This window comes from Martes martes, assembly GCF_963455335.1.
Source record: "Martes martes genome assembly, chromosome: X".
Lineage (NCBI taxonomy): Eukaryota > Metazoa > Chordata > Mammalia > Carnivora > Mustelidae > Martes > Martes martes.
This window is the reverse complement of record NC_137897.1, coordinates 16,403,168-16,410,919: the sequence shown is the minus strand read 5'-3', so window position 1 is coordinate 16,410,919 and position 7,752 is coordinate 16,403,168.

The window sequence follows — 7,752 nt, the reverse complement described above, 5'->3', positions numbered from 1 at the left end:
TTCTCAGCAGTATTTGACTTCGTTGATCCCTCCTACTTTCTGGAAAGACCTCTTTCATTTGGACTTTTTGTACCCATTTGTCTCTCTCCTTCTCTCTCTCTTCCTTTTTTAAGGTTGTAGTAAAATACACATAACATAAAATTTACCACCTTAACCATTTTTAAGAGTATACCTCAGTGGCAATAAGTACAATCACAATGTTGTGCTGCCATCACTACCCCTCCTCCACCACAGAACTCTTTTCACCTTGCAAAATGGAAGTGCTGGACCTATGAAACCCTAACCCCCAAGCCTCCCCCACTCCTCAGTCTCTCCTGGACTTCTAAATGTTGTCATGCTCCACGGTTCAGTGCTTTGACCCTATCTTTGCTCCAGTTACACTCCTCTGGGAGATCTCATCTAACCTGGTGTCAGGTACCAACTCCACAATGGTGACCCCTCAAATTTGGATTGCAGCCTGGACTTTCTTGAACTCCGTATTTGGATTTCTAACTTCTGTCATATCTCTATTTAGACATCTAACAGGCATCATGAACTTAACATTATGCAAACCAAACTTTGTTTTCTTCCCCCAAATCTGCTTCTTCCATAGTGGCCCCAACCCAGAATTCCCCACCTCACCATTCACTGATTTGCTCAGGCATGGAGCTGGGGCTTCTTCTTAGAATATAAGATCCAAAAGGGCAGGGATTCCTGTTTTGTCTATTCAGGTACCTTGAAGACCTAGAATTGCACCTGGTACATAGAAGATTCTCTAAGGCTTTACACAATTTAAATGTGGATGAACCTTTTACTCTACCCCGTTGGCTTGCTGCTCTATAGCCATTTGGTTCAGCATGACAAGCAGGTGCCTACTTTAGAATCTTTATAGTTATTCTTCTTCCACCGAGTTCTGGGGTGATTTTAAGAATATGAACTTAAGAGAACATTCTTAAGGGGGCTTAGGAATATCCAAAGTGATCTTTTACTCGTCATTATCTCCTCCACTCCACCCCCGGATACGGTCCTCAAGGGAAACAGATACACGCAGGGGGCAAACCAGACTCTATTACCACGTGGAGTTGTGGCTTCCCATCACAGTGCCAACTCATGGATATCACAGAAAATTCCTTTACGTTGTCTAGCTTCACCTTAAAAGCCAGCCTTCTTTTCAGAGGCTAAATCTAGGTTGAATCTTGGCCCTTTTAAGTGCAGAAGGCCAGGAGGAGGAAATGGAGTGAGAGAGCCCCAGCAAATGGGCATGTTTGTTTCAGGGATTAGAGCTGCCTCCCCAAACTTTTTAAGGCAAGACAAATGGCCCTGGGTGGGACGCAATGGTGGAGAGAGAACATAATAAAGGGGGAGATGAAAAACTAGAAGGAAGGATCAGAAGTTGCGGAGGGGGAGACAGAGACCGACAGACAGAGAGCCAAAGAGCGATAAAGAGAGACAGGTGTGGGGACGTCTGGGTGGCTCAGTTGGTTAAGCGGCTGCTTTCGGCTCAGGTCATGATCCCAGCGTCCTAGGATCGAGTCCCACATCGGGCTCCTTGCTCCGCAGGGAGCCTGCTTCTCCCTCTGCCACTCTGTCTGCCTGTGCTCACTCTCTCTCTCTCTCTGACAAATAAATAAATAAAATCTTAAAAAAAAAAGAGAGAGAGAGAGAGACAGGTGTGGACAGAGCCACAGATAGAGATAACCACAAAGAGACCTGGGGAGAGCAAGCTGGTCAGAGAGAGCAATAGGGCAGAGCTCGGAGGCTGGGGAGATAGGCAGCTAGTGACACTTTATACTAGTGATACCCACAGCAAGAGGAGCTGAAGACATTTGGGACAGTAGCTTAAAGTCATTTATCAAGGGCGGGGGCCCCCTGGGTGGCCCAGTCACTTGAGCATCTGCCTTCAGCTCAGTGGGGACTCTGCTTCTTCCTCTCCCTCTGCCCCTCCCCTCCTTGTGCTCAGGTTCTCTCTCTCAGATAAATAAATAAATAAATCTTTAAAAAAAGAAACAAAAATAAAATCTTTAAAAAATAAATAAAAATAAAACCTTTTTTCTTTTTAAGTGGGCCCATTTTAAACTTAGTAATATTGCCATCAAGTCACCCAGGGCCTGATCTCTCCCCGTTTCTGAAGGTTTTCCCAGCCGTCTCGGTAAGCCGTTCAAAGCTGCGGGGAATGAACATGTAGAAGAGGCTCCCAGTTCAGAGGAAGCAAACAGCCTAAATTCATTCATTTGTTCATTCAGCCATTCAACAAATATCCTTTGAGCATCTACCATGTGCCTGAAACTGCACTAAGCCATGAAAATAAAGCAATGAATAAAGATAGGCATAGACCCCGTCCTTATAGAGTTCATGGTCTATGAAGAAGGCAGTAAACACAAAGTCACTATAAAGGGGGTGGCTGCACTCCAGGCAGAGAAAGCTAATCTAGCTGGAGAATCCGAAATGGAATCTGTAGTAAAAGCAGACGTTGAGAGAAACTGGGTGCAGGCAGTTGCTTTGGGAAGTCATCCCTAGGAACAGGAACAAGGGAGCAGGGAGAATGAGATGGAAAGATTTTTATAAAAGCCAGGGAGAGGTGCCCTAGTGAGCAATTTGCCTTTGTGGGCCACTGAGGCTCAGTCCTGCAGGGGACCCTTCGAGAAACTGTGTGGAACACACCACAGAGTTATCTCAGCAGAGCACAGGGGGCCTCGGGTATTCACCTAATGCCTCTGTCCTCTGTTCTTGAGGCCTGCCCCCAGGAGCTTTAGCGCTGGCCCGCACACACCCCCCCCACACATACACATACTCACACTTCTGAGCTGTATAACCATCAGGCTTTCTTGGCCTGGCACGACTGACATTTGGGCCAGGTTGCTCTTTGTTTCGGTGGGGGAGGGTGGGAGGCTGTTCGGCAGCCTCCCAGGCCTCTGCCCACTGGATGCCAATAGCAGTCCCACACACACGGTGACAGGTGATGACCCAAAACATCTCTAGACACTGCCAAGCATCCCCTGGTCTACATGCAGCTGAGCGAGGCTCTGGTATCAGAACATTCTCTTAGTTCAAGAAAGAAAAAGATGCTGGCGATGAGGGGTAAGCAGCGGAGACGGGACGAGGGCCCGGGGCGGGGCGGGGGGGGGGGGAGGGGCGGATGCAGCGGCAGGGGTGGGGTGGGGCTGGACACCTACAGCAGCCACTGCAACTTCCCCGAGGGTGTAATGGTGACTAAGCTGTGACTTCAAGAATGGGTAGGAATTGCCCTTTGAAAGTGGAAACCAAGACTGCAAGCATACCCGCTTTGCTGATGATGGAAGCCCAGCAGCCAGCACTATGCCCAGTGACATGCAGTTGGAGCTCAGTCACAACCTGGACTGCTGCACATCGACGGAAATGGGGAGGAACATAAACTAGGGGAGCCCTCACGTCCGGGCGGTGCAGCCCCACAGACACAGGGCTGGGCAAATGAAATATGCTTGACTGGCTTTCAGCCCCACTGGCCCCCTTGTCCAGCCCCATGTATATCCAGCAGCCCCACTGTAGGCCCCACCCTGTACACCCCTCACCCCTTCATGCCTCCTAATCATCAGGTACGAAGTCTGCGCTGTGTAATGGAGGAGTGGGGTAGCATCACACAGCTTGATGAACAACTTTTTAAAAAAAGATTGTATTGGGGCGCCTTGGTGGCTCAGTGGGTTAAGCCTCTGCCTTTGGATCATGTCACGATCTCAGGGTCCTGGGATCGAGCCCCACATCGGGCTCTCTGCTCGGCACGGAGCCTGCTTCCCTCTCTCTCTGCCTGCCTCTCTGCCTACTTGTGATCTCTGTCTGTCAAATTAAAAAAAAATTTAAAAAAACCCAAAAACAAAACAAAAAGATTGTATTTATTTGTTTGAAAGAATAAGCAGAGGGAGAAGCAGGCTTCCTGCCGAGCAGGGATCCTGATGCGGGGCTTGATCCCAGGACCCCAGGATCGTGACCTGAGCCGAAGGCAGAGGCTTAACAGACTGAGCCACCCAGGCACCCCTAAAATGGGCCTATTTTGTCAGATTCTACATGCTTGGAAGATTAGGACCGTGGCATATGAAATACAGTCCGAGAACATTCTCAATAGTTTTGTTTAACAAAGCAGAGACTCAAGGCTACAAAGTAACAAAGAGGATTATCTCAGGGCTTCAAGAAAGGCAAGTTGTAAACAGTGGGAGACTTTAGCGAAGGAAACGGGAAGGAAAATAACATTGATGGGTCACCTCCTACGTGCCTGGCCCTCTGCCCTATTTCCACTGGCTCACTTGGTGGTAGGTGTCATTATAACTACCCATTTTGCAGGTGAAGAGATTGAAATTCCAAGAGGAAATGGCAAAGCCCAAATATGAACTTCAGTGGCCCCTCTCCAAGGCTTACGACATTTTCTGATACAGCATGGGGGTGCAGGGGCATCCAGATACTGGCTATATTTGGAGCAAGTGTGGTGGTGAGGCAGCCACTGCATGGGAGTTTGGACACCATGTCCTTCTGTGTTCCTTAAAATGGGAGGAATGTGTTACTGTCTCCTTTGTTGGCTCATCAGTTTCAGCTTGGAGGCAGCGGACATTTTCCCATCATTTACTTTCCTTGACTGCTTCTCATTAGTTAGGGCTCTGTCTTACAGATATCGAGTCCCTGGCATTTATTGCATTTCAACTGATAAGCTACTGGTTGGCTGGTACAAGGTCATCTTGTGTACCCCCAAGAAAGAGAAAGCACTGCTAAACATCATTATAAGATGCCACAGATTTTAACAAGTGTCAATTTCAGAGATGTTAAAATGTGAAAAATGTGAATCTTCGAATCCATGAACTATTGCAAACTCAAATTCCCATGACCACATACTCAGTTACCCTTAAAGCAGGAGCAATATCCCTGCCTCTCCCCTTTCCTTATCATCGATCTACACTTAATGGATACCTGCTATGGATAAACCTCTGAGTCAGATGGTTTGAAAGGAATATAAGATAATCCAGAACCAGAACCCCAAATTATAATCAGGGTGAGGTGATTTTAAGATGTGGCCAGAAATTTTATGGCATTCCTCGCATAGTGAGGGAGGTCCATGTCCCCCTTCCTTTGAACCTGTGCAAGCTTGTGGTTGCTTGGGTCACAGAGTACGACAGGAGTGACACTATGGCATTTCCAAGGCAAGACAAAAGGTCATGCGGCCTCTGTTCTTTTTACTAGATCCCTTGTTCTTGGAACGCTGAACCTCCATGTAAGAAGACAACTACCCTAAGGGAGCCATCCTAGAGAGGCCACATGTAGGCATTCTGGTTGTCAGTCCCAGCTGACCCAGGCTTCCAGGCATCACCGCCAAAGCACATCAGACATAGGAGGGAATCATCCATAATTATGTAAGTCAAATAATCCTAGGCTGTGCCAGTTACGAGCCCAACTTTCTGCAGACTTACATGATAAACATTTGTCACTCATGTCAGAGTCTGATGTGGGTCCAGTGATCCTTTTCCATCTTGTAGCTATGACATCTAGGACCAACGGCTTCTAAGATTGCTACAGGTGGGGGAGTCAGGTCTGGATTGCACAGGATGCTTTTAAAGACCAGGCTTGGAACGGCTTATGGCAATGCTTCTTAAACCTTCTCAGGATGAATTTTTTTTAAAGATTTATGCATTTATTTGAGAAAGAGACTGAGTGTGAGTGGGGGGAGGGGCAGAGGGAGAAGGAGAAAGAGAATATTTAAGCAGACTCTCCACTAAGTGCAAAGCCCAACTCAAGGCTCTATCCCAGGACCCTGAGATCATGACCTGAGATGAAATCAAGAGTCGGCCACTTAACTGACTGAGCCACCCAGGCGCCCCATCAGGATGAAATTTTCTAATCAATCACACACCAATATTTTTATAAAAATACAACAAAAATAAATTGCTAGGAAAAGGAAACGCTGATTGGATATAGTAGTAATGTCAAATGGCCATAAAAGTCCCTAATAACTTACTTAAAAGCTTCTGTATTAGGTCATTGCAAACTGGTAACAATCTACAAGTGGGTACTGGTGCATGGCTTATCGAAATTGGGCCCACATCCTATTGGTCAGAACTCAGTCACATGGCCCGAGCCAGTTGAGGGAGCCTGGAAAATGTAGTGTCCTACGTGTCAGGAAGAGAAGACAGTGTGCTGAATTCACAGCACTGCCTCAGCAACACGCTGTAAGTCAGGGGTTTACTCCTTTCTCTCTAAGAGTACCCAGTTGTTTACAAGTATATTGTTTAATTTATGTTCAAAGATCTAAGTTAGGGACACGTGGGTGGCTCAGTTGGTTAAGTGTCTGCCTTCAGCTCAGGTCATGATCCCGGGTCCTGTGAATGAGCTCCTAGTTGGGCTCAGGGAGCCTGCTTCTCCCTCTCCCTCTCTCCTTCCCTCCCTCTCCCTCTGCCCCTGCCCCCCTACTTGTGTGCTCTTTCTTGCTCTGTTCTCTCTCTCTCTCTCTCTCAAATAAATAAATAAAAATCTAAAAAAAAAAAAGTCTAGGTTAGAGAAAAAAAACCAACTTTTCAGGGCAGGAAGAAAAGGAGAGCTGGGAAACTGCCCTGTACAGTGTATGGTGCAATTGTGACTCTCTCTAGTTGTACAGATCCTGACCTTGGGTAGAATTCCAGTTGGGTACAAATTTTGTTCAAGGGCACATGGGCTGCAGTGATGTTCTGGCCACATTCCAGATCTCCGATGCATGTGTCAGGTGGCTACTGTTACTGCTTCAGACCCTGGAGGAGGACCCTTCCCCATCTACCATGTGTCACCAAAGGGACTAGAGTTACCCATTTTTGAAAAACAGCCAGATTATAGAGGTCTCGTGTGACAACGCAGGAAAAAGTAATTCTAAATACAAGTGCAGGCTGTCCAAACTCTGCGAAAATAGTCCCTTTCAACACTCATTAGAAAACGACTAATAAGAAACAGAAGTGCTCAACACTGCAATAATGTAACTTCGGAAGATTGTTTCAAGTGAACTAGGCTTTTTAGAAACAAGGTGCCAGTGTAGTTCAGAAGGACTTTGCTGAGGCCTAGGTGCCATAAAGGACAGCTGCGTTGTGCAGACAGTGACGGAGCTCTGCCCAGGTCCCCTCCCATCCCGTTTCCACATTTGTTGTCTGCTCCTGGCTTCATTGGGCCTTTGTTTCTAACACCTTAGTGCTCCTTTGGATGCCTGCCCTAGGGCCTCTGGAGCATGCCTTTCCAGCTGGTGAGGAGAGTCAAAAGCCCTGGGAATTTGTACCCCCCCGCCCCCCCCCCCAGCAACCCTGAACTTATGATAGCTCCTCCTCCTTGCCTGGGGTAGGACTCGATGGTCTAAGTTCTCACACTCCAGAGCTCTCTTGCAGGATCAAAAGGGAGATAGCTTCTATGGGACTTGAGATCCCATCTTTGTTCCCCTAGTTTTTCCTGGAAACATTTTAATTAATCACTTATACACAAATCCTCATTTCAAGATCAGCTTCTGGAGGAGCCCAACTGAAGACACATGTCCTTTAGAACTAACAGCCCTGCAAAGCAGTCACCATGTTGACAGAGTAGCCATTCCCCAGGCGGCAAGTTTCCCAGCCTCACTTGGAGCCTCAACTCTGCTGGGTGGTACTGCCAGCTCTTCCCCGCGCTCTATGACTGATTTCTTTTCCTAGACCCTCAGAAAGGTGAGGCAGGCTGTCAGGTGGTCTCTGTTTTCACCCTTCCTCCTCCCCAGCCCCAGAGACCCTCTTACGACCCTTTTGGGATCAGCTTAGCTCCTTCTCAGAGAAAAGA